Source organism: Salmo trutta, chromosome 29, assembly GCF_901001165.1.
Source record: "Salmo trutta chromosome 29, fSalTru1.1, whole genome shotgun sequence".
Taxonomy (NCBI): Eukaryota; Metazoa; Chordata; class Actinopteri; order Salmoniformes; family Salmonidae; genus Salmo; species Salmo trutta.
This window is the reverse complement of record NC_042985.1, coordinates 18,880,305-18,902,782: the sequence shown is the minus strand read 5'-3', so window position 1 is coordinate 18,902,782 and position 22,478 is coordinate 18,880,305. Positions and strand designations below refer to the sequence as shown.

The following is a 22,478-nucleotide window of genomic DNA, read 5'->3' as shown; positions in this document are numbered from 1 at the left end:
TTACTCATTCACACTTCCTGGCTCATTCAAGGAAAATCATTTTGATTGGATTTCATCTGATTCAGTGAAATAGTCATACTAAATGTATTTAGCTATACTAAATAACAGATATTGTGATACTTTGCTGTAAATTCACATCATACTGTTTCTCCTCGATGACAGCAAAACACAGAAAATTTAAATTTTTCTCTACTGTGCGGATTAATGATTAATCAGGTGCCTGTTTCTTTTGGCAGGCAACACTGCAAACCATACTGCCTGTGAAGGTCCTATTAATAAGGATGGTTTCCCCCTTTAGCTAGTGCCCACACTATCAGGATTGTTTACATTCTGGAAGCTGCACTAAAAACAGGTAGAAAACCCCCTTCTGCCAGCCAAGCTTCATGAAGTAGCCTGGAAATGAATTATGTAGATCCAGTGGCTTTTGATTTTCACCCTGCAAGGCTTTCCTTTCCATTTTTTGATTAAACCTTTTTTTCTCTGTCAGTGTGTCCCTTTGAGAGAATGAAGGTACAAATGTCTTAGGTTTGAGAATGGAGAGCATGCTCTGCATACAGTACTGTGCAGGTTCTACTAGCTCTCCTAGCTCATGGGCCATGCCATGTGCACTTTTTAAATAGAGGGTGAGCTGGACAGTCTATTGTGGATGGCCTAAGATAGGGAAAGGCAACTGGGGGGGGGGCAACAAAATGTAGCTTAGGGCCCCCAAAGGGCTAGTGCCGGCTTTGACTGCATGTGTGGGTATGGATGTGGGTACTCAATTGTTCTACATGGGCTCCATGGCGGGGGTTACAGATGAAGGCCTCCACTTTGATGGCACCCCACTGACAGGACCATACACGGGGGCTCTTGAGTCTTGAATCCATGCCAGGCATGCTGCTGAATACAGATTAAGTTATTGTATATGCATGAGTTAAGGTAAAGCAAGGTTACTGTACAGTATATACAGTATATGTATTCTGTGTCATACAGCATTTGTAATATTTATTTAAAAAGTACCCTCTTTCTCTCTCTCGCTCTCTCTCTCTCTCTCACACACACACACACACACACACACACACACACACACACACACACACACACACACACACACACACACACACACACACACACTACCTTGCAGATGAGATGAGCAGGCAGGAAGCCATCCATTGATGCATAGGACATTATAAGAGAAAATGTTATTGTCCTGAGGTCATTATTGAATAAAGTGTGCCCTTCTCACATCACATCATTTATGGAGGGCAATGTATCAATAAACGTCAGCTCATCTGTCCCCCTGGTAGCTGAAACCATCTGTCTTGTGCCTGTCTGGGATGAGGTCTATGATGGACACCTAGAGACAACATAATCACATTTTCAGCAAAGCTGGCTGGGCTGATACACTTTTTGGTGTGGGGCCAAAGTCTCCATTCAGAACCATACAACTTCCTTTATGGCTTTTATTACCACATTCTCTATTGAACTATATGTGAGTTAGGCTACAGTAGAGTGCGGCATGTCTCTATCCATTCCAGACTGGTTTCCCTTCTACAATTATGTAGATTGTCAAATTACCTTGGGAATGGAAAGATGTCTCAATTCAGGAAACATTGCATATCACTTTGGTTTTTCACTGTAATTAAATATACATTGTAATTTAAAAAACGATTACAGTGCGTAGTCCTAAACATACAGTGCAAGCACCATATTAAAAAAAAAATTACTTCCTAACTATTCTGTCGCGCTTGTCTCTGTCGCGTGGTAGCCGGCATTATTTCACTTCGCACGATATCTGCGGTTAACAGCATGGGCGACTTCGCGCTAGACAGATACAATTGGATTCGATACAGTGATTCCCTGGCATTGGGGGCATCGACTCGTGTTCAGGTAAACTGGAAACAACCGCTCCCAGTTACTGATTTATTCTATAATAAGGGCGCGCACTGGTTCGGTGACTGTATGCTACTGTAGTCATTTTCATATTTTGTCTCGCTTCAAATCCAAAAGATGAAAAGACATTTTGCATTGAAAATACAAGATGTAATGTTGTTTATTCTTCAGTTTTTCAACGACATTACTGTTATTGCAGCGGTTGCCTGGAGGAAAGAAGAGGTACCTCTCCTTGGAGACTTCCCGGGATGCAAAACTCAAGCGCAAGACACAAGAATGGAGCGCAATACTGCTGCTGTCTGATTGGCGAACCGTCCATCGCTTCATCTTTTCACATTAGTTCTACTCGACGAAGCTCTAACCAGGTCTATTGCAACCAGGACTCGACCACGAGACATCTAACTTATAGAGACAGTAGGCTAACATTTGTCTCGGGTTTGTTTAGTCGGAAAAGCCTATTATTTAAGAAATAGGCGGACGCCTTTTCCGTGGTGCTGAAGATAGGAGGACTTGGCTGATCTACGAGTGAGGAGAATCAGTACACGAGCCCACACTTTCCGCCCTGTCTTGTCAGCTTTATGATATCAGGTCCATTCGCTAAGGTAAATTTATTCCCATACGTATCTAGATAATGTTTTTGTCATGTGAGTTACGTCATAAAACATATCTAGGCCAACTGTCTTCAATCGAATAGTAGGCTGGGTTGACATCTCACCTGTATTTAGCCAGTTAAGTTTTTGTGTTATTGTACATGGACATGTTTTGTCTATACAGAACCTCGTTACACATCATATTGATAGGCTACATTAATACATTGAGCCTGTTTAGTTTTTATTTAACTATAACAGCTTCATTAGCATATCTTTGCTTGATGTGTTTATTGTCTCACTGTCTTATACGGTTTCCACTAGATACCACAGCCACAAAGTCAAATTGGCAATATCGTAAAAATTCAAGAAAAACAAAATGTGCTTTTTGGTCTTAATTTAAGGTTAGGGTTAGGCATAAGGTTAGCAGTATGGTTAGGGTTAGGTTTAAAGAATATACATTGTAGAAATAGGGGGGTTCAGGACTTTGTGTCTGTGTTAACTAGTGAAGACCGTCTCTACAGGTGACAATTGGGCAACTGTATATATATATATATATATATATATATATATATATATATATATATATATATATTGTTAATACAATTGTTTTTGTACAGTAAGCCTATCTCCTAGCCTACTTTTGTGCGAGAAACGTTTTCCTACACATTTCTGTGGTCTTGCCTTTGCTCATAGGAATCAAACAGTGGATTGCAATAACCTATAGGTTTCATCAGCACATTTTAGAGGTGACATAATACAAATAGTCTAGTTACAGTGGATAGATGTGTTTGTTGAAGAAATGATTATGCTGCTCTCCTCTGGTATCCATTATACAGCACCATATATTGATATTGTACCTTGCCATTATGCGCATTAGTCAAGCAAATAGTATTCTTCTGCTCCTCTTTTCCCCGTTCTCCTCTCCCAAAGTTTGAACATAATGAATGCTGCCACTGTCTTTCCCTCATTTAGAGTCATGCCTAGTTGCTCCTTGCAGACTGCCATATCAAGCATGCATTATTCAATTTAAGTGGTCAGTGAATGAACTCAAATTGTGTTCATCCTAATTATACACTGAGTACATAGGGAAAGTATCCCATTATTCATACTGCGATTCACAAGTCTCATTTTAGAGCGGGCTAGGTAGACTGACTGCAAATATTTTCTGTGATAAATGCAGAGCATTCTTATTAGGTTTGGGATATTATTTTCACCTTGTTTTGTGAGATGGGAAATGGCATATATTACATTGATGTCTGTGTTTAACTCCACTTTCAAATGAACCATGATTCTGTTCAATTTCTCATTATTACCAGATGCGCTGAGGCAGACAGAAATCTGAGAATAAATACACTCCCCAAGAAGGTACAATAACTAAAAACTGTAATTAAAAACAAACACGAGCAAATCTCCAACAGCACCTGCTGCATGCATGGTAAAGACAAGAATGTGAGTGACAGCAAGGTGTGGTTATGCGCCTGCGTTACAGAATCCAAGGGACAATAGAGTTGGGAGGATCAGCTTTATATTGTGGATTTGTGTAGGTTAAAGTGCCTGTGTGCATAACAGACGTGGATGTCGTATAGAAAGTTTTGTGTAGGCTTCATTTACTATTGCAGTTTGTATCTGACCTACAGTAGATGTGGCTCAGAGATGCCCTATGGAGCTGACCCAGAGGGTGTGTTGGATTATAAAGGCGATGGCCACAAGGATCAGGTGTCAGTATTATCTGCAGTGCAAACTGCAAACCCTTAAATAGGCCTACATCACTTTATACTTTATGACAAAGAGTGAGTGAGTTCAGCCTAATGGCTTCCATTTGTTCCCCCCTCCTTGCTTCCAAAAACATGTAACGTTTTGTGCCAAAAAAAGAAGCTCTTGGTAATTGATGACGAAGGTCAGTGATCCGTTCTTTGGCCAGTTCATGTTTTTCTCCTACAAATCTACTGCTAGGTGCTCTGCTGAACAAAATAGAAAAATCTTGGGGAAAAGAACACACAAGATTGCTGTGTTTACTAGCTCTGGTGTTTACTAGCTCTGAAAAAGTGACCCAGTCTATAAGCATGGGTATGACACATTGTGGAAGATGTAATTTACAGATCAATGGAATAAATGATTATAATAATCTGTTAAAATACTCCAGCTCTTACTGATCCCTGATAGACACAGTGTTTTCAATGGCTTTTTGAGGACCTCAGCTGTCTGCCATCGTTGGGGTCCTATTGGGCATCAATATTTAGGTCTCTGTGAAGCCTCTCTGTACATTTGCTGATTATAGAAAAATGATGTGCAATATTTGTGCAGTATTGTGCAACTTAGTTTTTTTGTAAGAGGAAATTAGTATGTCAATCATGTTAAAATGGCCCCCAACCCCTTTTCACTTGGTGCCAGAGAATGCAGGTGCTGTCCAACTAGAGAATAAGGCCCCCTTTGAGGTGGTGTCCATGTGACTGAATGCAATGGCTTCTGTCAGCGGCCAGGGTCATTGGACACAGCAGAGCTTTGACGCATACAAAATGTGCTTGAAGATGCTGTGCTCATACTGAGGCTGGCAGAGGCCCAGTGGAGCTGGGACATAGCACTCCAGATGGCTCTGCAGTGACCAACGGCTCCTCGGAACGGATGAAGAGCGCAGTCCAAGCCCAGCTGGAAGCTAGGGATGCCTTACGCGGGTGTGAGTGAGTGTACTTGTGTGCAGGGCCGGCATTATGGGCGAGCCTTAGGGGGCCCGGCCTACCATACCTCCTTGCCTATCCAAATAAAATATTTAAATATTGATTTATTTGACCGAGACGCGCTGACAGAAATATGCATCAATCTCAGATAAAGCATCTGAGTGAGCAAAACAGAGACCCCCTGTCTCAATATGTCTAGACCATGTACAGTATCTGATTCTGTCTGGACCAAAAGAGTATGGAATGTCATACCATTTCTGTCCAGACAGCATCAGATATATGGGCTAAATATAGTAAGACAGAGGGGCGCTGTTTTGCTCACTCGGATGCTTTCTTCGGTCAGAGAGTTTTCAGCAGAGAGGAAGATGCGAAGAGGGCTGACAATCTCCAAAATCAGGCCAGAATAGGCCTAATGCATTTCTATTGGCATAATAAGCAGACCTAAGCTTGTCTCCTGCCTTCCCGCCTTTGGGACAACGACTCCCGTTGTTAGGGCGGAGAGATGAGCATCTCGTCATTATATATAGATCTCTGGTTTCACCCTCTTGCGAATTGGAAAGGCAAGTTGGCGGGTCCACAGTGCACTGTTAGGATGCTGGCTTCCCTTAAAGTAAATTGATGTTTTGCCAAAATTTTATAATTACTCTTGTCTAAATAAAAACATTCAAAATACTTCACCAGATAGCATGACTTAGCCACAGAGGATCATTAGCTTCTTTAAAAACATAGCTGTGTAGGTCATGCCTATTTGGGAAGGCCAAAATTTGGGCAGCGCGTGTTGCAATAATGTCGAGCTGATGAGTTGCGGCTGTCAGTGAAAAGCATCTAAAATATACCTGAAGATAATGTGTCTTGAGTATTTTTGAATATGTTGCAAAAAGAAGGGGAGGGGTGTGCAGCGAAGATATGTCGTGTCTATCTTCAGAATGCACACACTCAGCTCTCCAGAATGCACTCAGCTGTCTCCCATCAATTCTTGCGCATTCATTGTTTCATTCTGTGAATTGTTTGCCCTTTGATTGCTTATTTTTTAAAATAAATTCCCCATTACATATGTCACCAGTAGGCCTAGTAAATGTACTGTTAATCCCCCCGTCATTTGGTTACATTAATTTCTGTTAATGCATGTATTAATTACAGTACAGTCATTTACCATTCTCGGAATGGAAATGTTGTTTGCAGTGTTCATAACCTGCTACACTTGTGATAAACAAGTTTTGGTTTATTTCATAACCATTACAAGTTTTGTCAATCTTTTCATTGTCTTTTGTTTGAAGTGTCCCATGAGCAATGAGCATGAGTCTGGTTTCTCAGGAGCGCCTGAGCACACATAGAAGTAGGCCTACCTAACCTGCTGCGTGTAAATATAAGAAAGTGCCCATTAGGCAATGTCTGATTGTCTTAACTCACCACTTCCACCAGTAATAAGCTGAGCTTCTCAGTGATTTCCTTTCACCTCACACATCAAATCAAATCAAATTTTATTGGTCACATACACATTGTTAGCAGATGTTAATGCGAGTGTAGCGAAATGCTTGTGCTTCTAGTTCCGACAGTGCAGTAATATCTAACAAGCAATCAAACAATTTCACAACAACTACCTTATACACACAAATGTAAAGGGATGAATAAGAATATGTACATATAAATATATGGATAAGCGATGGCCGTGCAGCATAGGCAAGATGCAGTAGAATGCAGTACATGGTATAGAGTACAGTATATGCATATGAGATGAGTAATGTAGGGTATGTAAACATTATATAAAGTGGCATTGTTTAAAGTGACTAGTGATACATTTATTACATCTAATTATTAATTGCTAAAGTGGCTAGAAATTTGAGTCTGTATGTTGGCAGCAGCCACTCAATGTTAGTGATGGCTGTTTAACAGTCTGATGGCCTTGAGATAGAAGCTGTTTGTCAGTCTCTCAGTCCTAGCTTTAATGCACCTGTACTGACCTCGCCTTCTGGATGATAGCGGGGTGAACAGGCAGTGGCTCGGGTGGTTGTTGTCCTTGATGATCTTTTTGGCCTTCCTGTGACATCGGGTGATGTAGGTGTCCTGGAGGGCAGGTAGTTTGCCCCCGGTGATGCGTTGTGCAGACCGCACTACCCTCTGGAGAGCCTTACTGTTGTGGGTGGAGCTGTTGCCGTACCAGGCTGTGATACAGCCCGACAGGATGCTCTCAATTGTGCATCTGTTAAAGCTTGTGAGTGTTTACGGTGACAAACCACATTTCTTCAGCCTCCTGAGGTTGAAGAGGCGCTGTTGCGCCTTCTTCATAATGCTGTCTGTGTGGGTGGACCATTTCAGTTTGTCCGTGATGTGTACGCCGAGGAACTTAAAACTTTCCACCCTCTCCACTACTGTCTTGTCGGTGTGGATAGGGGGATGCTCCCTCTGCTGTTTCCTGAAGTCCACGATCATCTCCTTTGTTTTGTTGATGTTGAGTTAGAGGTTATTTTCCTGACACCACACTCCGAGGGCCCTCACCTCCTCCCTGTAGGCCGTCTCGTCGTTGTTGGTAATCAAGCCTACCACTGTAGTGTCGTCTGCAAACTTGATGATTGAATTGGAGGCGTGCATGGCCACGCAGTCATGGGTGAACAGGGAGTACAGGAGAGGGCTGAGAACGCACCCTTGTGCGGCCCCAGTGTTGAGGATCAGCGGAGTGGAGATGTTGTTTCCTACCCTCACCACCTGGGGGCGGCCCGTCAGGAAGTCCAGGACCCAGTTGCACAGGGTCTCGAGATTAATGACGAGTTTGTAGGTTACTATGGTGTTAAATGCTGAGCTGTAGTCGATGAACAGCATTCTTACATAGGTATTCCTCTTGTCCAGATGGGTTAGGGCAGTGTGCAGTGTGATTGCAATTGCGTCATCTGTGGACCTATTGGGGCAATAAGCAAATTGTATTTAAAAAATATTTCCAACACTCCCGGCCTCGGTAATCACCAAGCCTCGGAGTGAAAGAGCAAAATATCATGATCTGATGATCCCATATATCCAGTGGAAACGTAATAAAAATCAGCTGTTTTTCTCGAGCTCACTGGTGTGAGAAACTCTGAGGGCTCGGAATAGGCTAGTTGACACAATGTTGCAAGTTAGCTAGCAACAGCTTCTGGCCGGACCCAGTTGATGATACTTTGGCATATGGGCTATCTCTGAGTTCTATGCGTTCATTTCTCTAGCCGCCAATGGGCCACAGCGTATCAATGTGTCCATATGGCAGAGGCTGGTGCTCTCCCCTTAGTTACATTATTACTTTTAGAATTGTAGAATTTTACTTCAGATCTTTATGATTAACCACGTGAAAATGATTTTGAAAAACTTAAACGTTATTCTTGAAATAAAACTGTTCCTCGAAAACGCGTATGTAAAAAGGATCATAACTGTCACAAAGATGGATAGAAATGGTAGGATAAATTGTAAGCATCCCCAAACTTGAAACTCAAGAGCTGCCTATGGGCTTTACTATAACACCCATAAAAAAAATGGTGAACGCACAAGCGCGTGCACACATAGGAGGTCCCGTGAAAAAACGTGTCCGTCTATGGATATCCAAGGCCCATCCACCCTGCTTGTGTGTGTTATAGAAAGAGAGAGAGAGTAAGAGAGAGTGTGTGCGTGTGTGGCCATGTGTGTGTGTTTGTCAGAGCAATTACTTATCACACCTGTTAGTCCCTTACGGAAAAAACATATGAATTTCACATGTGAACATGTGAAGTGTTCCACATTTTTCTTCTTCATGTGATCACGTGATCTTACGTGAAGTTAATGTGATAACATGTGACAACATGTAAAGCAACATGTGATAACGTGAAACTACACGGGTTAACATGTGATCACTGTTCCAAAAACACGTTTTCACATGATTTCACATGAAAAAATGTATGGGAAATCATGTATTTTTTCTGTAAGGGGTGACTCTGTCAGAATGGACATTAGAGACAATTCACTTACTTTACCCTTTGGTTTCCAAGCTGAATCTGCAGTTTTTGTTACTATAGGATTTAGAATAATATACAGTAGATCTTTATAGATGATCAGTTACTACCATGGGGATGTATTGAAGCCATGGTGCTGTGTAGCTAGGTGATCCTGGACTGGGGGAGGGGGGTTTGGATCACTCTTGAGTCTGATTAAGGACAGTGATTCAGTGCGTAGGCAGTGGCTTGTGCGACATTACAAGATCTCTCTCTTTTTAAAGAAGAACCACCTGAGATCCCAAGGCGGAGCAGGAGCGCATGACGACAAACACACACAGTGGCTTCAAAGAGCTAACTTTCCTTCACCGTTTCCAGTTGGCAGGCCGCTAGAGAGCAGAGCGGGAGAGAGAGAGAAAAGAAGCCTGCTCTTTTCATTCTGCCACATCTGTTCCGTGAAGGAATAAGAGCATGATCTGCACTCTGATCACAATGAATTATTCCTCATCCGGCTATAAATATGTGCTCCCTTGAACACTGAGCCTCTTTCAATGCCAGGAATCTTCGCACTCCATACAATGCAGCATCACCAGGCAACACCCATGGCCTTGTCAACTGGTTTGGAGCTGGAAAATCAGAGACACCAGTTGAGTTTACTGGGTACTTCCTGCAGTTGAATGACCAAAGCGCCCTCACATTCATGGGTGGAATGTTATTCATATTTTTCATCATTTCATAATTAATAAACATTATTATCATTTTTAAGCCAGAAATCTGGTGTTTCTATGTCAAACGTTTTTGTTATATTTTAGTCTTCTGTGATGTATATAAAGTGTAATATTGGGATGAAAACTCAAAATTGAATAACTTTCAACTCTCTATCTGACATGGTACATGTCTTCTTTTTTTAAGCCCATAACTATGTGTGTGAGGTGTATACTTTTGTTTCAAAGTAGATTTGTTTAAGACTACCAAGAAACCCTGATTTAGCTCACTGCAGTAAAATGTTATTAAGGAAAGCTTGACTTCTGAATTAGACTACAGCTTGATAACCAAATAATCCAATGGGTTAATAATATTGCTGAGAAAACATAAATGGAATGTGCTTTTCTCCCTCTGCAAAATGTTTATTTACATTCTCCTGAAATCAACATGCCTACAATGCAATTTATACTACCATCATTAGAGGTGACTTATGGTTTGGTAGCTACATTTCAGGCTCTTAGTCATCAATGACTATTCATTTCTAGTCAATCCTATAGGAATAGCTTCACATTTAGCTTTAGATCAGATCTGTGTACCAAATGGCACCCTATTTGCTATATAGTGCACTACTTTTGACCATAGCCCTGGTCAAAAGAAGTACACTATAAAGGGAATAGAGTGCCATTCGATGGCAGCCTGAGCCTTAAACAGGAAGTGGATGAATGTGATATTGGTCCATCACCTCTAATGGGAACAAAAGGTCACCCTTAATTATTCATTTGGGATGTCAAACAATCCTCAGCTGCTGTTATTTAGAGGAGGAGATCCATTGAATAATGCAGAAGGAGGATTCTCTTTCCTCCTCCAAAACCAGAGGCACCCACACTCGTTGGTTTGGATGTTTTATAGTAGAGCCTTATCTTTATGCTAGAGCCCCCTGTCATTTTACACCGACCCGACCTTCACTGTCACTTCTGGTGAAACTTGGGATGGCATAGAAGGTGACATCTGACTCGTGTTGTTTTTCTACATATTCTAATGCCTGTTTACAGAGTGCTCCGTGCAGGGAGAGAACGATAATGCATTAAAACAGCTGAATCATTATGGTTGTCTTCCCACTCCCCCTATCTGTTGTGGTAGACTACCCTTGTCAATTGCTTTTAAGCAGCTTTCTTAAGATGTAGGGGGTGCAGCTCAAGAAGCAAAAGGAGATATTAATGCTATTAAAGTACATTAAAGTGAAGAATGGTGTAATGTGAGCCGCTACCGTGGGAAGAATAGCTGGGAGGAAGCAGAGAGGATTCAGACGAGTGTGGGGGAGAGTCTGCAAATGTGCTCTTTGTTGGGCATGAGAGAGATAGAGAGAGGAGAGAAGCAGAGAGAGAGAGTAACAGGGAGAGAGGGGGGTGGATGTGGAGAGAGAGAGGCAGATAGAGAGCGAAAAAGAGAGGGGCACAGAGAAATGCGAAAGAGAGCAAAAGAGAGAGGCAGAGGGAGAGAGGTGAGAGAGAGAGAGAGAGAGAAAGAAAGAGAGAATGACAGAGGGAGATGGAGAGAGAGAGAAAGAAAGAAAGAGAGAATGACAGAGGGAGATAGAGAGAGAGAGAGAGAGAGAGAGAGACCACCTCCAGGCTGTTCTCTGAACATGCAGAGATGCACATGTAGAGATACGTGACTCAGACTGCAGAATGAAGGAGGCAGTGGAAACACATTGATTTGGGAAATCAGAGATACCTACACTGAGTATACAAAACATTAAGAACAACTGCTTTTTCCATGACATAGACTATCCAGGTGAATCCAGGTGAAAGCTATGATCCCTTATTGATGTCACTTGTTAAATTCACTTCAATCAGTGTAGATGAAGGGGAGGAGACAGGTTAGAGAAGGATTTTTAAGCCTTGAGACAATTGAGACATGGATTGTGCATGTGTGCCATTCAGAGGGTGAATGGGCAAGACAAAATATTTAACTGCCTTTGAACGGGGTATGGTAGTGGGTGCCAGGCGTACTGGTTTGTGTCAAGAACTGCAACGCTGCTGGGTTTTTCACTCTCAACAGTTTCCTGTGTGTATCAAGAATGGTCCATCACCCAAAGGACATCCAGCCAACCTGACACAACAGTGGGAAGTGTTGGAGTGAACATGGGTCATCATCCCTGTGGAACACTTTCAACTCCTTGTAGAGTCCATGCCCCAATGAAATGAGGCTGTTCTGAGTGTAAAATGGGGGATGCAACTCAATATTATGAAGGTGTTCCTAATGTTTGGTATACTCAATGTATATTTAACCAGGCAATGCAGTTAAGATCAAATTCAATATGTAGGCAATCTAGTAATTGGAATAATAAAATGTTCATAGCAGAGAGTTTCTTGGACACAGGAAATCTCTTTACTCCCTGTTGCCCTAATAGAACACCAAATGATCAATACATCTCTATAATTAACAATGTACTTCAGGAGGGATGAGTTTTTATGGATACATTACTGGATACTTCAGCTCAGTCTGTCAACCAAGAGAACACATCTTATTAATGTATTTCCTGCTAGAACCAATCCTTGACTTGGAATGAAATAGGTGCCGGTACTCATTTTGGGTGCCGGTACTGTTTATATTTATGTGCAGGAGCTCCACAATACTTCTGATCTAACATTCTATAAGAGGAACAGGAGCTCAAGCAGTAGAACATTTGATGTGAGCTCCTGCTCAAGTCAAGCACTGGCTAGAACTGAGGTAAGATTGAAAACCAACCCGACACAAACGATGGATTGTTTGTGCTTGCCTGCAGAGTAATGCAGAGCTTTAAAACAATGCTTTTTAAAGAAAGTACCGGTAATTGCTGTCTTGCCTTTGCACTAGGCTTTATCTAAAGAACCTTCCGTAAGAACAGTACCTAAACTCTTAGAAAAAAAGGTGCTATCTTGAACCTAAAAGGGTTCTTTGGCTTTCCTCATAGGAGAACCCTTTGAAGAACCCTTTTTGGTTCCAGGTAGAACCATTTTAGTTAGGGAGCAAGGGATGTGTATTGCTATATTGCTGCTCAGGGGGATGAACATCTTCCTCCAGGCAGACAAGGTCACCGTTCGGAGGCTGAGGGCCGAGGGAGGATAAAGGCAGCAGGCAGGGGCCAGGTGCTCTGTGAGTTAGTTTGTGGATGGATGGCACTCTGCCTAGAAAACAGAGCCAGGGAGCCAGGGAGCCAGAGACCAGCCGGCTCTCCGCTCGGGACTCTCCTACTACCCCTCTCTGTGGGGCTCTGAAAGCATTGCTTAACTCTTGTGGAACCCAACGCCCAGGTGCCAGGGTGTTGATCAATTAGGCAACTGTGTTTCAGCCCAAGTTAATTACACAAATGTATTCTGCACTAAAGCCTGTCAAGTTATTAGCTGGCAGCGTAGCGGTATTCAAGCCATTCCAGCCATTCTGTGATACAGACACAGACACCGGTACGCTGTAGCCGGGGCAGCCTCAGTGAGGGAACCTTTTCTCTGAGAGACCTATCAGCTGTGTTATAAAACAGAGTGAAAATAGAGTAAATGTTACTTTAACAGCAAACATTAAAATGTAGTCACAGGTTATTCAGTTGAATTGTGACACAAAAGACCAGGTTTATGCAGAAGTGTAGGTGTGGCAGGTGGTTAACAGTTGTGGTTTTATTCAAATGCATTAACAATGCCGCTGCATAGATTTGCTTTCCATTTGAATACTACATTTGACATATTGTATTGTAAACGTGTCCGTCTCTGCTAGAAAGCTAGATTAACAGAACATCTTACTGCCCATACAAACCTCTTTCTACAGATGGTGGGAGGTTCACTGGAGACGACATCGTCCAAATATTATTCAGTATCGCTCCTTAGAAGCCAGAAAAATGACTCAACCACAGCTTTCATAGATAGAGATAGCAACCCACTGGGCACACACTGGTTGAATCAACGTTGTTTCCACGTCATTTCAATGAAATTATGTTGAACCAATGTGGAATAGATGTTGAATTATCTGTGCCCAGTGGGAAGCCCTCTCTAATTAGTATTATTTTCATTCACTCACCCTCTCCTCTCACAAGTTACTAATGTTAGGTTTGTGTCATGTGACATTCATTTTTGTAGTCATAATTAAGCTTGGGATTGTAGTGGAGCTATTTGTATTACAGATGTAGATAACTGCTATAGCTTGACTGAACTGTTACGCTCTCTCTCTCTCTAGATATATAGCACCTTCTCTAGTGTTCAGTGTGTAGTATATATATTCAGACCACACTTAATATTTATTTGTTTTATTTGTTTATTTGGATCCCCATTAGCTTTTGCAGAAGCATCAGCTACTCTTTCTGGGGTCCACAAAAAAACAGAAAATATGACAAGTAATAAAACACTGATAAACTGATTGACAAGGACAGTCACACACATTTTAAATACAATGATATACAAATAATACAACTACAAAATGATGTGTGTCTGTGTGTGCTTGTGTTTGTATGTGTGTGTCCTCACCGTCCTCGCTGTTCCAGGAGATGTTATTTAATCTGCTTGACTAATTGGAGATGGAAGGGAGTTCCATCATGGTTCTGTATAATACTGTGCATTGCCGCAATGTTATTTGATTATGCAGACAATCTAGAATATTCATCACAGTAATATTTATCATGAAAACTAGAAGAGAAGCAGGTAATCTCTCGTCAACCCTCCACCAGGAAAGACTGGCATGAATGTTATTGATATTATTTCTGTATGTGCGGTTAAGAGCAAGGCATGCTAGATTTTTCTTTGCTGCACTTGACCATATTACCAGACAGTAATCAAGATGGGACAAGACCAGAGCCTTAACAAGTAGTACATTTGATTTTTGTGTAAAAAATTCAGATATTTTTATAACAGACCTTCCCATTTTCACAACAACTTTGTCAATATGACTTGCCCATGATAATTGACCAGCCAATGTTATACCTAGGAGTTTAGCTTCCTCAACTTGCTCAATGGTCACACTATTTATGCAGCTGAGGTTTAGGTCTTACATAATGTTTTGAAACAAATACAATGCTTTTAGTTTTAGATGTATTTAAGACCATTTTATTATAAATCACCCATTCTGATACTAACTTCTTATTTGTAATTTCAGTAACCTTACTGGCTTTAGTTGCTGACATGTAGAGTGTGGAACCATCCGAATACATAGTCATTCTCGCTTTGTGTAAGGCCAATGGCAAAATTTGGTTTAATCAACTGGAAAAATAGAGAAGAGTAACGGCCCAAGGCAACTGCCCTGAGGGACACCGCACTGTACATATCTGATGTTAGAGAAGTTTCCATTGAAGAACACTGTCTGAGTTCTATTGGATAAATAACTCTCCAACCATGTGATGGCAGGTGATGTAAAGCCATAGCAAGTGAGTTTCTTCAATAACAAATTCATTAATTCCAAGCCTTAGGAAAGGCCCAAATACATGGGACAGATATTTTTTATTAAACAGATACTGATCATTAAATTATCAATATTTACTGCACGCTTGAATTAGAAAAACACACCTTCTGAATTCATTTTACAAAATTCTCTAGCGTTTTTGCACTATTAAAATGATTAAGCAAGAACTTGAGGCAGTGAAGGGATCACTCCTCTAATTGAATCAGTGTTTCCAATCACTGCCCTCTTTGGCCCTGCAGGAGGTCTGATATGATTGATGAGTGCGCTTTCCCCTGACCTCTCCCACACACTGGGAATGGGAAAAAGATTTCCAAGAAGCAAATTCTATTACCTTACATTGTTCATTTCCTACCAGTGTGGGTGTCTGAGTAATACTTTTAAAAATAATAATAACTAAAAAAATACAATGAAAAAATGATCCTGTCAAAACATAAACATCTTAAACCAGGTAGAAAATTTGTAAAATTCTAATGAACTTACATTTTTACATAATTTAGTATCTGAACAATTTTTCTTCAATCAAAGTATTTTCAATATCGAGCTATTTTGAGCAGCACTATCGAGCAGCACTATTTTGGTTGATTTTGTGGAGTAATATTAACATTCTTCATCAAGAATATGGGAAAAATGTTATTATTGACAATGAAACTGGTAGGAATGTTGTGCCCTTGTCATATAATTGCTACATTTACTATCAATATAGCATAAAATAATTGTTTTCCAGATTGTATTTTGACGATTATTATTATCACGACGCGTATATAGAGTCACAACTGAGACAAACACCTAGTTAAATTTGGATCCCGAGGCAAAACCAGTTGAGAACCACTGCTTTACAGTAGCCGTTAAAGCTTGTCTCTGAGTGTTTGGTTATGATAGGGCCCCACCACAGTTAAACGAATTATGCTCAGGACCTATTATTCCCAAAGCATAGGTGCCTTGTATTCATATTTTAAGGATTGTCATTAAAATTAAGCATTAGTGTTCAACGGCAAGCTTTAGGTTGATGCCTTTCAGAGTTGCTGCAGTCTGCAAAAGCCCACACAATCCCATTTGCACCATGATCCATTTTTTGAGCAGTTATTAAACATTCATTACAATATTGTGTAATCAGTGTAAAACAGTTGCTAATCTGATTTGACTAACATGGGTTAGCCTAGTGCTTGAAAATGGCCACCACATACTAAACTTAAGCAGTTGTGACTGTATGTGTAGGGATTGTTGAGTGACCTGAACAACTGAAACAGTAGCTATGCTAGAATAGTTCCACTTCACTGTTCCCTTACAGATCTGCCTCTCATACCAACAGCAGTGGTTGACTGCAGGTGACAGAATATGTCACACCCGATGCTATGATGTCTATTTGAGCTACAACATTTTATCCGTCAAGGATTCATTTAACCATAGGCTTAAATACTGCATCTACTGTAGTAGTATTACAATTTATAGCCCTGACGTTGGATGAGGGACCAACAATTCTGTCTTCACAGAGGCAGTGTTGCTTTTGACACTAACAAGAAGTGGACATGGCACGTGTCTCCTAACTTGTGCCATGGTCAGTCTAGCTGGCCCACTGACACTTTATTGTGAGTTAGAGGCCATAATCAAGCATCTTTAAATACGTCTGCCTCTGACAATTTAACTCAATGCCATTCTACATTACACATTTATTTTTACCTGTATATATATTTGAAACTATTTCAATGGTTGCTCAGTGTCTCACGGACAATGTGTAAGTTCAGAAATCTTTAGAATTTCTTTATCAGTGATAACAGGTCCATGACTACATACAGTAAAGCTCATGACCAAGGGAAGACTATGAATGAGTATGTTAAGGCTGTAAATCAATATATTCAGTTGAGATGCTAAATCCATCTTTATTTTCCTTGTTCCCTTGTATGGGTATGTTTAGTGATGGACATATTGTATACTCATATAAACTGGGGTTCACCATTTTTGTTGTTGTTGTTAATGTGTCGTCCACTATACTCAACTCTGAGTCACAGCTTAGCTCATCATTTGTTAATGAAGCATTGACCTCACCATCACACAGTCACACATCCAGCATTACCATACATTGTCCTATACACTGGGTAGATACAGCATTACCATACATTGTCCTATATACTGGGTAGATACAGCATTACCATACATTGTCCTATATACTGGGTAGATACAGCATTACCATACATTGTCCTATATACTGGGTAGATACAGCATTACCATACATTGTCCTATATACTGGGTAGATACAGCATTACCATACATGGTGCTATACACTGGGTAGATACAGCATTACCATACATTGTCCTATATACTGGGTAGATACAGCATTACCATACATTGTCCTATACACTGGGTAGATACAGCATTACCATACATTGTCCTATATACTGGGTAGATACAGCATTACCATACATTGTCCTTTACACTGGGTAGATACAGCATTACCATACATTGTCCTATACACTGGGTAGGTACAGCATTACCATACATTGTCCTATACACTGGGTAGATACAGCATTACCATACATTGTCCTATACACTGGGTAGATACAGCATTACCATACATTGTCCTATACACTGGGTAGATACAGCATTACCATACATTGTCCTATACACTGGGTAGATACAGCATTACCATACATTTTCCTATACACTGGGTAGATACAGCATTACCATACATTGTCCTATACACTGGGTAGATACAGCATTACCATACATGGTCCTATATACTGGGTAGATACAGCATTACCATACATTGTCCTATACACTGGGTAGATACAGCATTACCATACATTGTCCTATACACTGGGTAGATACAGCATTACCATACATTGTCCTATACACTGGGTAGATACAGCATTACCATACATTGTCCTATACACTGGGTAGATACAGCATTCAAAGGATGTAGCTATAGTAGTTGTTGCGGGTGCGATCTGTAAAACATGCAGGAACAGACCTCGATGTTGCAACAAATAATTCATCGCAACATCGAGTGAGACCTGGAAGCTTCACTTGTATCAGAGAATATAGATATTTAATAATGACTCCTAGTCAGCCCCTTTCTTTTCTAAAATGCTGGTAAATGAAAGATTTGGTAGTCTGCACTCGGTTCCGCTGCTCTACGAGGTTACTGGCTCTCAGCTACCTACGCTGCTCTACGAGGTTACTTGCTCTCAGCTACCTACAGCCGGTCAATTTCGTATACTAAAGGACAGCTTTCAAATGGAGCCTGTTTTGTTCAGAGTGAGTAGTCACCAGTAGTGGCAGGCCTGGAAAGCATGAGCGATGGATAGAATAAAGGGGGCTTTATTAGTAGAAGTGTTTCTGGAGACAAAGAGGGACTACAACAGGTAAAGATACAAAGACTTGACATCTGTAATTAGGATCAGGCTTCCAGGAGAGTAGATTGCCTATTACTACGTAGTAAATCTCCGTCTTCAGTATTAACACAGATTATACAATGTCTACTTTACATTAGTGACTGACGACAATGTGATGATCCAAGGGCCAATTTACAGTACAGTACATTACAGTACAGTCCATAACAGTATAGTACATTACAGTACAGTCCATAACACTGACAAATGAATGAAGAGAGCAGTCAAACATGTTTTGTAACCAAGCTGAATGCACTCTCATAGTATGTCCCACATTGTTCTACAATGTGGTACTTAACATAAATATGGTGCAGTATCGTTATTCATTGTGCTGCTGGTACTGATACCAGTTCCACTGATTGTCACCTGTTGCTGCCTTTGCTCTCCAAAACTGGGGATAGGAAGGAAGTAGGTTATTTTTAAATACATGTTTTATCAGACAATATTAATCCTGTGTTGAATATGTCCCACAGAAACTCTACAAACAACCAAGAGGAAATTGCTTTCTGAAAAATGCTCCTCCCCGTGCATTTTCATTCATTCCGTTCAAATGGACTCTTGTCTATGAAAGTTAACTTGTAATACAGAAAGCCGCTGCTGTGGTAGGTTTGTCCTATACCTGGAGCTGGTTAGAGCACAGTACTGGACCTATTACCACCTTCTAAAAGGGATTTGGGGCTTTTGTGAAAGCTATTGCTCTGTCTAGTCTTGAAAAGTGTTGAAGACCATCACAGGAAAGTAATTGGTTGTGCTCTGCATCTTCTAGCATCACCTACAGTTTCCCTTTTATCCCCCTCTTGTCCTTTGTAGTATGAATATTGCTCAGCCAGTGGCATTTACCTAGACTGTGGTGGTCATTTAAGTCCAGGCGCAGCGGCGCAGCGGGAATGTGTATTCTCATCTTCTTTATTTAATGAGAAGAAAACGAAACAAAGCGCTTAATCAAAACAACAATGACGAAAAAACAGTCCTGTGAGACAAACAGCTACACATGGAACAACTACCCACAAAAACCCATGAAAAAGGGGTTTGGGGCTTTTGTGAAAGCTATTGCTCTGTCTAGTCTTGAAAAGTGTTGAAGACCATCACAGGAAAGTAATTGGTTGTGCTCTGCATCTTCTAGCATCACCTACAGTTTCCCTTTTATCCCCCTCTTGTCCTTTGTAGTATGAATATTGCTCAGCCAGTGGCATTTACCTAGACTGTGGTGGTCATTTAAGTCCAGCATCTCTGCTCATGACTGGGCACTGTGCCATTGCAGCACATTTTCTATTTGGAGTATGGATATTATAGCTATTTATACAATAGATGTACCTGTGTGTCACGCTCGTTGTAAAGATGGGACCAAGGCGCAGCGGGAATGTGTATTCTCATCTTCTTTATTTAATGAGAAGAAAACGAAACAAAGCGCTTAATCAAAACAACAATGACGAAAAAACAGTCCTGTGAGACAAACAGCTACACATGGAACAACTACCCACAAAAACCCATGAAAAAACACCCCTACTAAATAGGACATTCAATTAGAGGCAACGAGAAATAGCTGCCTCCAATTGAAGGTCAAACCAATAAACTAAGCATAGAAATAGATAAACTAGACACAAACATAGAAATATAGTAACATAGAACATTGCCCAACAAACCCCGAAACACATTAAACAAACACCCCTGCCACGTCCTGGCCAAACTACAATAACAAATAACCTCTTTACTGGCCAGGACGTGACACTGTGTCTATTGTATATATTGTCAATGAAAATAGTAGAGAATACATTTTGAATGAGTTCCCCAACTTCTAAAGAAATCTAAATAACTGAAATTCCAGTGGAATCTTGCTTAAAAAGTGGAAGTTAATTGTCAACATTGAACATGCGAAAACCTTATTGGCTAAAACCTACTTCCAACCCATTGTCCCACCTGACCTTCAGCACCATTCTCAATAGTTCATACAGTAGTTCACGCCGGTGCTGTCAGCATATTGACCTTGACACTGTGTTTCAGCAATGGCCTATCAACATCTCAGTTAAACAGGAAAGGAGAGTATACATCTCAATAATGTATATCTAATCCCACAACATAAAATATGTGCCTAGTACAGATACATAATCATGTTGAGGCAGATATATCTGCTGTTTTTTCCCAATAAGAATATTAATGTCATTAATCAACCATAAAGTAATCCCAGCTGGCCATGAGAGCTTAATGTCAACCAAGTTACTAATTCACAGCCCGTTACCTAAACTGTGTCATAATAATCATCTTTAAAACATTGTTGATGTTTCTTCAGTTTAGTGAGTACACCTCAGGGGATTGAATTTGGTGTGGAGCCTGGGTCCTCTAGGTAATTTACGAGAAATGTTGACCTTGTCTAATTTCTCAGCTTGTTGCTGTAAACAGTCTGTGAGGTTCAATTATGGATGGTCAAGTGTTTACTGTGCTCTCGTTGATATTGTCTAGGGAATATTTCATTTTTGTAGTTTAAAGAAAATATTTTGCAGATGTTACATTATATTTGATGATCAAGCTGCTGAATCAATCTTTTTTCAGGTCCTTTTGGTACATTATCTGTGTACATATTCAGTCTTTTGCTCATTTGGATCTAATCATATTGGAACATCTAACATGTGGAACTAGAGAGCAAATACTTTGTGCTGTATGACAGTACTATTTCTTCTCTGCTACAGAATGGCTTTGCTAATAATCATAATCCTCACAGGAGTCTGGCCCAAATTCAATTATATTTCCATTTTATCTCTCCTTTGACATGTGCTAATAATGACACCTTTGTTAGGGAGATAATGTAAGGAGGACAGAGTGTACCGTACAGTAGCTTCCACTGTGAAATAGCTGTGATAGGGAAGGATGGTTAACAATGCTGTCAAAGCAATGCAAAAGATGAAAACGACTCGGTCTTCCCACCAAAGCGCAACATCGGACCACCTTTCATCTGACCCCACAGTGGACAGTTTGAAGGATAAATCAAAGGCAACTGAGAGCAAAGGACAGGGACAACGCGGGCGGTGGGGGGGTGAGGGTGGGCTTGGACTGCTGCACCATGTGAGGCTTCACTCTCACTAATTTCAGCAATTACCAACCTGCTCTCTGTTTTAATCAGCTGGTCCTGGCACCATCAAAGCAAACATCTCAGTGCTGGCTGGGACCTGCTTGGTAATGCTGAACACCATTTAGCTGAGGGGAAGTCTGGCTCATTTCAGACAAACAGAGAACAACCCACCCATCACTCATTAGTCAGCATCTCAGTGTTGCTTTTTCATTTTAAACGAGCATTATATGTATGATAAACCCAGACGTAATGTTTAATTAGCGTATCTAAACACTGCATTCTTAATGCTACTGGAAGTCTTTTCAGACACCAAGAAATGGGATGTCAAGTATATTTTATACCTGATGTATTCAGAAATGTAAAGACGGATAGTGGTAAAATAACCTGGCTGTGTTTTTCAGTGACATCTCACATACCAAAGCATGGAACAGAACAAGGCTTGCAGTGGGCTGGTACTTCAGGATTGTCGCACCAGTTATTTTTGTTGAGCACCTTCACTTTCTGTTGCTGCGTCACGCTAACTCAAATTGTGAATTGTGTTTTTACAAGAATGACAGATGTTCTGCAGACCTCTTCACATGTCGGCAATTCCACAAATAAATAAGTATCTTTCTTTAAAAGGTGTGGAAACTACCAATATTGTATTCAGTCACTTTGTCACTGATTGGCATATCTACTGTATAGCTTGTTCCTAATTTCCACGTAAAGCACCTGGAGCAGGGGAGAAGTCTCCTTTCTATGTTGTCATCTACATTCTCCTTGTTGTGTTGTCATATACTCTACACCATCCAGAGAGCCTAATACACATGTTATTAACACTATAGCAGGATATTCAC

General features: G+C 40.8%; 1 protein-coding gene across 1 annotated transcript in view; it reads left to right on the top strand.

Moving 5' to 3' along the window:
• Positions 1–1,934: 1,934 nt before the first annotated feature.
• The window catches only part of chst8 (carbohydrate (N-acetylgalactosamine 4-0) sulfotransferase 8), a 201,611-nt gene continuing 181,067 nt past the window's right edge, over positions 1,935–22,478 (top strand). The window contains exon 1 of the mRNA XM_029721090.1: positions 1,935–2,474. The gene's annotated coding sequence lies outside the window, so the exon portion shown is untranslated. The remainder of the gene's footprint in view (positions 2,475–22,478) is intronic.